The following is an 8188-nucleotide window of genomic DNA, read 5'->3' as shown; positions in this document are numbered from 1 at the left end:
GCTGATGCCTGTAATCCCAGCTACTCGGTAGGCTGAGGCAGGAGAATCATTTGAACCCGGGAGGCGGAGGTTGCAGTGAGCCGAGATTGTACCATTGTACTCTAGCCTGGGGGACAAGAGCGAGACTTCATCTCAAAAAATAATCTGTGTTTTATATATATTTTATAATGTACAAATCATTATTAGGGTCATAATTTATAAATAGGTTATTATTAATTTATAAATCAGTAAACATTCACAAGTAGGGATGTCCGTTCTAAAAAGTTTAAAGAAATCAGATGTGAGCCTTTTAAGGTGTGATAAAAATAGAAGTGATAACTAGGAGGAAATGTGATGCTGGTTCTAGGAAATGAGAAAGTAAAGAAACAGGGGCCTTCATCTTGAGTTTCTGAAAGATTGGTGAATAGGTTGAGAGAACACAGAATGTTCTCACTGGGCTTTGTTGGCCTCTGAAGTAGAAATGTCCAGGATAAAGCTGAGGCCACTGCCTGTAGAGGGCGCAGTGGAGAAGCCTACTGACATCTGTTTATTAAGAAGAACTAAGCAGTTCTCCCATACATTTTCTAAATACCGAACTCTCTGGTTTGTCTATATTGACAATGTACCTATTCTCATGTCTTATTTACTATAAAGATGAATTAACATTGTTAGATCCAGATTACAGGGGTATTTTATCTTGATAATTGATAGTTATTTTAATGTTGTATTGGTTTAAAATTGTGTAATCTCTTTATAAGAAGAAGATGTTCTCATGGCTATGTTTTCTCTACATCTTTAGAATATGGAATGCCATATCTCATAGGGGCTCCAGTTGATGAGGGGTTGACTACATGCATGCCTGGAAGCTCTTTGATAGAAGTAAAAGAAAAATTAGTAAAGGATAAAACAAGCCTACTAGACATAAAATGTACAAAATATTTCAGAGATAATATGAGGTAGTGAAAACTATACTGGAGTAGGAGTCTGCAGTCAACTTTCTACTTAATTTTATGATGTTCCTAAAAGTCCTGAACTACTTTATTTCTCAATTTCTTAAGATGGTTTTACAACTTAAAACAATTGATGAAATACCCTGTAAATCTCTAAAATCTATCTCTAAAATTTTTTGATTAAAAAAAGATGGAATTGCATTTCTTGCCTAATCATTTATAATTGTTAGATTTTTCAAGAATTTTTAAAATGTATATTGTACACTCTGATCTCCCTCCCAATTCAATGTGGTTAAAGTTTCAGGGAAAAGGTGGAAAAATGGGAGATTGCTGCTAGACTAAATATTGAGGCTCATAATCAATATTACCACCACTCCCTCAAAAAATTAATTGTCCTACAGGATACTCCCAGGGTTTGCCAGTTTTCATCAGTTTGTTTTCAGCAAGGATAGGAAAATATGTCTACCTCTTTATGGGGAGAAAAAAAAATAAGACACTGTAGATGATGTGCTCCATTCTTGTTAGAGAATTATCAATCTTAAATAAACAATTCTTAGAAAATTAATCAGTTCTATATTATTATTTTGTATAAAACTAACCCTGCACCATATGAAAGTAGTATAATTCTTGAAAAGAGGATAGTGAGTCTCATAATACTGGGGCCGAGTTCATTTAAGATAAAAGCCATTCTCAAGTTGATTTTTCATTCAAAATATGTAGAATTTTTAACAAATAGGAAATGAACTTTGAGATGTTTTTCTTTTGATTCCTATGGGGAATAGTGTTTTTTTGTGTGTGTTTCCATATTTTTCTGTTTTATAAAACAGTTGCTTTGAAAATACTTAAGATTTTGTATCCTACATAGAATATCGGAATTATAAGCAAAGTCCTCCCTTTGCTGCACTTACAAGCAAATGATTTGTAGAATTCAGCTTCTTAGATTTTCTCCTGCTTCCCTTTAATGTACATTTCCTTGTTCCTTGGAAATAAAGCCAGCAGATTGATTAAATGGGAATTACGTATTTTTTTATATAAAGGGAAAATACAGTAAAGAAGACCTAAAAAAATAAAAATGCTTGGTTGACAGCTCAACATGGTAGAAACATGAAATAAACCACTTATGTGAATGAGAAACAGAGTTCTATGAGGGCTACAGCTGAGTCCTCTGCCCAACACAAAATGCTGGATACTTAATTGTGACAGATGATAATTTTGAAAAAAAGAGAGTCACAACAGAATAAAATACATGTGTTTTTTTTTTTTTTTTTCTCTTCTGCATCTGGGGCTTGTATAACAATATCTTTGCCAGAAATAGCTAAGTTGATATGGCATTTTTATGTTCTTAGGAAATTTGTATATGATATAATTTCACTAAATCAAATATGGAAAATACATTTCATCTTACAATCCAACTCTAGATGTTGCTGCATGAAGAGTTTCTTAAAAAATGATTCTAATACACTATACCAGCTTGTTGAGAAAGACCAATACAATCAATTAACAATATTTGCTTTGGTCATTTTTAGTCAAATGATGACATTCATTTTACATCCTACTGTGAGACTATTTATTAACTAGAACCATTTATAACATCTAATTTTTAAAATCTCATTTACAATGTCCATATATATTTGTGTGTTTGTGGGTATGTATGTATTTTGGTAGTGGTGCTTCCGGATTTTGTTTTGTTTTGTTTCATTTTGGTTTTGGTTGAAAAAGGTTAAGGTAGTTCAGGAAAAATTAAGACATAGAGAATTAGATATTCATTACATATAGAACTTATAATATTTTTGCATCAGATTCTTTCTGACTTATTCCACTCAGATTTTATTGTTCTTATTTGAATTATTATATTCAGACACGAAATGCCTTTTTGAAATGATTCTTAAGGAATTCTCCTGGATTTTAGTCATTTATCAAATACTATCTGTGATGATTTGAGAGAAACCAAATAGTGCTAAAGTGGAAAGAATATTCTGACTGTAGAAATATTTAGGAACAGACTATACTGCAGTGAAATAAGTTTGGTGTGAGGCTGGCTGTCCATAAGGAAGTATGAGGAGGAGGTAGAAAGGATGATGGAGGCTCTCGCTGTACAGGACCATAATATGATGATCCAAATTAGAGAGTGTCTTGGTGGGGAAAGCTCTGTTTCCCTTGAACCTAATTTGAATCAAATGGAATTTATTTACAATTTATGTAGTATTGGGCATCTTGTGTACTTAGTGTTATATTGTTCAAACTATTGGCAAGGGACGAAGAAGAACATGACTACCTATCCCTATAAATAAGTTCCATCAAATACTAGTTCTGTGAAATTGATGTCAGTTTTATCATCAGTAAAATGGAGATATTCATAGGGTGGTTTTGAGGATTGAATTGGTTAATACAAATAAGGAATGTAGAAGGTCAAAAAGTGAATCTGTTTTTAGTATTATTGTATATATAGCTAGGATTTGTCCCAGTAAAAGAGAATTTCATTCCAGAGGCTGCTGACTCAGGGATAAAGAAAAGGACCATGAAGTAATTATAAAATATCATGAGGAACTCAAAGAAGTCAGTTGTGACCACAACAGTGTGGAATGATGTTTGTTGAAGCTCAGAGAAAGCGCAATGGAAATTTGGTTATCAATATTTTAATCTGCTTGTGGTGTCCTCTATGACTTTTGAGATGTCACAGAAACAAAGAACTGAGTAGACTGGTAAGTAGAGAGTCAGGAAAGACTAACTGCTTGTACGTTTCTTTCCCATCAAGCCCCTATAGATTATTGGGCCCTCAGAAACTCTCATGCAGTAACATTTGGAGATAGAATGCAAGCTGAATGTCCCTCACAGCTTTGGTTTAATTAAGTTCTATTATAGACAAACTTCCTAAGAAAGGAGGAATAATATGTGGAATTCTTGAGACTCGCAGTAGCTTGAACACGCTATGAGTCTTCAGGGAACAGCACATAGAGTTTTTTTTTTTTTTTAATGTCCCCAGTTTGCCAGCACTGTTATTTTTGTTATGATGATGTGGGCATCTGCACCCTAATGGTTAAGATTCTATTCTCACCAGATGTGGTCTTTTGGAAAAGAGTTCAAGCTACTTGGAAGGTCAGTGGAGGGGAAGTGAGCTTTTTCACTGCAAGTGCTCTCTTGATTTTGTGAATAAATGGATGACTTTACTTTCCAAGATTGTCAGTCTCTCACAAGAACTTATATTTAAATCATAATAATGATGCCATTTAAACTTCAGTTCATTCTGCCAGTGTTTGATTAGCAAGCTGGCTGAGCATAGAGATAGAGAGGATGGCAGATCTTCATTTCATCTAGGGTATTATTATAGCTTACACAGGCTCTCACATTACCATTATTATTATTGTTAATTGTTATTTGTGGGGCTGATAGAATTTCTACCATTATTCTAAGTGGGGAAGATGACATGGTCCCTTTCTGAGGGCTTCATGATCAAAGTTAAATAGATATTATCGCACTTCAGAAAGAAATGAGGGAGTTCCAATTCTGAGAGTTTTGTGTAGAAAGTTATAATTTAGATACATTTACCTGTGGAGAATTAAACTCAAAGTACATTTTTGCATGCATAAGCTGCATCTGTGTTTGAATGTCTATATGTATTTTTATACATGGGCATAGCTCACGCTCATATTTGTGCTGTTATACTTGTAATAATAGGAGATCCAGATAAAAATCTTCCGCAACATGCATCATTAAATGCAGGTAAACATCACTCACACACATTTTCTTGTCATAAACATGATTACTGTCTGCCTTTAGCGCTCGCTGTGCATAAGATTTTAGTTTTTGTTTTTAAGCATGGCAGGTGGAACAGCTTAAGAGTTAAGGCTTTGGGGATTCACTGAATGAAGAAGAATTACAAATTTATCTCTGCATCTTTCACTCTGAACAGTTACATGCACATGTTATGGGCTGGTTAAATCAGAGGCTAATAATCTTCTCCTTTACTAATTTTGTAAAAACAAGTTTCACAGAAAATTGAAAGGACATTTTGCTATATGTTTTTCCAACATAGTTGTATTTTTTAAGATACTTTTTAAAATCAGTTTTTACTTTAAAGAAAAATTGATCAGAAAATACAGAGTTCCCAACTATCTCCTCAGGCACCAAACTCCCACTCGCAGCAGTTTCCCCTTTATTAACATCTTATGTTAGTGTGGCTCATTTGTCATAATTGGTCAACAATATTGATACATTACTAATTACTAAAGGCCATAGTGTACATTAGAGCTCACTGCCTGTGTTGCACATTCTATACGTTTTAACAAAGAGATTATGACACATATCCAACACTGTAATATCACACAGAATAATTTCAGTGCTCTGGAAATCCCCTGGACTCTACCTGTTCATCCCTCCTTCCCCCTGAAACTCTTAGCAGCCACTGATTTTTTTTAATGCCTCCAATGTTTACTTTTTCCAGAATGTCATATAGTTGGAATTACATAGTACTGGAATTATATAGCAGCCTTTTAAAATTGGCTTCTTTCATTTAGTAATATGTATTTAAGTGTCTCCTATGGCTTTTTGTGGCTTTTTCTTGCTAATTAATTTTAACTTTTTTGGATGTTCCACAGTTTGTTTATCCATTCACCTTTTGAAGGTTACCTTGGTTGCTTCCCCGTTTTGGCAATTATGAATAAAACTGCATGTGCAGGCGTTTGTGTGGACATAAGTTTTCAATTCCTTTGGGTAAATACCAAGAAGCACAATTGCTGGATCATATGGTAAGAGTATGTTTAGTTTTGTGAGAAACTGCCAAACTGCCTTCCAAGGTGGCTGTACCATTTTGCATTCCCACCAGCAATGAATGAATGTTCCTGTTGCTTCCTATCCTCACTAGCATTTGATTTCGTCAGGGTTCCAGATTTTGGTTCTTTTAGTAGGTGTGTAGTGGTATCTCATTTTTGTTTTAACTGGCTTTTTCTAATGACATACAATGTTGAGCATCTTTTCATATGTTTATTTGCCAGTAATATATCTTCCTTGATGAAGTGTCTGTTCAGATCTTTTGCCCATTTTTAAATTGAGTAGTTTACTCTCTTATTGTTGAATTTTAAGTATTCTTTGTATATTTTTGGATACCAGTCCTTTATTGGATAGATGTTTTGCAAAGATTTTCTTCCAGTTTGTGGCTTGTCTTTTCTTTCTTGTAATAGTGTCTTTCTTTCTTTCTTTTTTTTTTTTTAAGAAGCTCCAAATCAACAGGTCTTTTATTGCATCATTTAAATATCACAAGTAGGTCTTAGGAGTCATCTGGCATCTTCTTTCTGTAGCTGGATAACTCTTAGATCTTATTCATCAGCCTGCTGAACAGTTCCTTTTTCAGAGACATATATACCATCTAAAACTTTCCTGATATCCTTGTTTTTAACTGTTGTGGCTTGCTGAATCAAAGCCGCTGAATTTGAAACAAGTTCAGTGTCATTTCCTTCAAGGATTAATTCATCTTTCTGGGCTTGAGATACTGAACAAGCAACACCTGGTCTCATCCGAACCCTGCGGATGTATTTTTCACCCAAGAAATTTCGGATTTCAACAAGAGACCCATTCTCCTGGATAGCAACTTTGATGAGGAAGTGAGCATACACAGACCTCATCTTGTAACGGAAGCCCAGTGTAACACCCTTGATCATGTTCTGTACATGACTACAAATAGTCCGAACGGTAGCCAGTTCCTTTCTGTTACCCCACCATTTGTCAACCCGAAGCCTCTTTTTTTTCTTTCCAAGAAGACTGAGTTCTACATTGATGTGATTGAAGTCCCTCCGCAGGGTTCCTCTGGGGCCCTTCAGGATAACTGTGCGTCCTTTCAGGGTAATGTCGACATTTTCTGGAATGTCGACACTCTGATTGCTGAGAATGGTCTTCATTCTTGCAGTAGACGCAGCAAAGAAAGCAATAGTGTCTTTCATATTGTAAAAGTTTTTTATTTTAATGAAGTCCAGTTTATCAATATTTTCTTTCATGGTTTGTGCTTTTGGTATTATATCTAAAAAGTCTTCACCAAATCCAAGATCTCCTAGATTTTCTCCGGTGTTATTCTATGGAAGATTTATAGTTTTCCATTTTACCTTTAGGTCTGTGATTAACTTTTTATTCTGCATAATTTTTGTACATAGATATTAATATTATATTTCAGTCCCTCATTCTTAAAAACATCTAAAGCTGTCACAAAGGATTTCTACTTTGTCTAAGACAATTTAGAGAATGTAGAATAGAATTCTAATTCCAAATGGTTAACTTAAGAGCAAATTGACTGTCTTAGCCTCAGTTTTATCCTATGTGAAATAGGGATAATATCATGTGTTCACCTTCCTCACTTGTATTTTTGCAAAGATCAAATCACATGCTGTTTATGGGAGCATCTTAAAAATACTAAAGAACAAGCCATAAAATTAAAAGGGTTCCTTAGTGGAATTCCTAGACTCCCTTTCTCAGCTAAACACAGAAATATTAAAATTGAATTCAGAGCATGTAACTGACAACAAGGAACCCAAAATAAGAAGTAGTATGCTAAAGCAGCCTAAGTCACATCTGAAATATGTTGATAACTAAACTTAGTATCACAAAAGCCTTAAGTCTATGGCTATTACTGAAGATGAAGATAAATTAGTTGGAAGTAATTATGATTTCATCATCTTCTTTAGGCTACAGTCATATCTGCTTGTTATTGAATTACCAGATTATACAAATACAATAACTGGAATAAAAATGAATGTAATTGGTTAAACTTACAAAATCAAGTGACTTTCTTATACCAGATCACGTGCCTCCTTAACCTGTAAGAGGGGTAGAAAGTTCCAACTTTCCTTTTGAATTATGAAAATGTTCTACTGTCTTTTTACACAACAGGTCCATATATTTAATGTGGTCTTAGTGATTGCACTGGAATTCAAATGCATTTACGAAATTGAAAATTCTTGTCACCAATCAGTAGTTGGAAAAAAGGAATTTTCAGCCTTCTAAAAGGTGAAACAATGTGATTAAAAAGCTCAGATATAGACAAAATCACTGAGACTGATATGAGCTATGAAATATGCTAGAGATGGCATTGTATACATCGAAAGACAACCCTTGGCTTTTATAGTCAGTGAATTTTCAGGCATAACTAATTATACATAAATTACTCCATGTGAAAGTGATGCCAAAATTACTTTCTCTTCCTTTTATTTTTTTTTCTTCTCTTCCTCGTTATTCTTACTTTTCCTTGCCCCTCTTCCTCTTTCTCATCCAATGGC

The 8188-nt window shown here is 34.3% G+C and overlaps 1 pseudogene across 1 annotated transcript; it reads right to left on the bottom strand.

Annotated features, from left to right (window-relative positions):
* Positions 1 to 6122: 6122 nt before the first annotated feature.
* On the bottom strand, positions 6123 to 6854 carry LOC112636257 (annotated as a pseudogene). Its single transcript, XR_003122153.1, has one exon. The product of XR_003122153.1 is annotated as a 60S ribosomal protein L9 pseudogene (transcript).
* Positions 6855 to 8188: the final 1334 nt, after the last annotated feature.

This window comes from Theropithecus gelada, chromosome 12 (assembly GCF_003255815.1).
Source record: "Theropithecus gelada isolate Dixy chromosome 12, Tgel_1.0, whole genome shotgun sequence".
Classification (NCBI taxonomy): Eukaryota; Metazoa; Chordata; class Mammalia; order Primates; family Cercopithecidae; genus Theropithecus; species Theropithecus gelada.
Note: the sequence above shows the minus strand (reverse complement) of the source record. Positions and strands in the feature narration are given on the sequence as shown.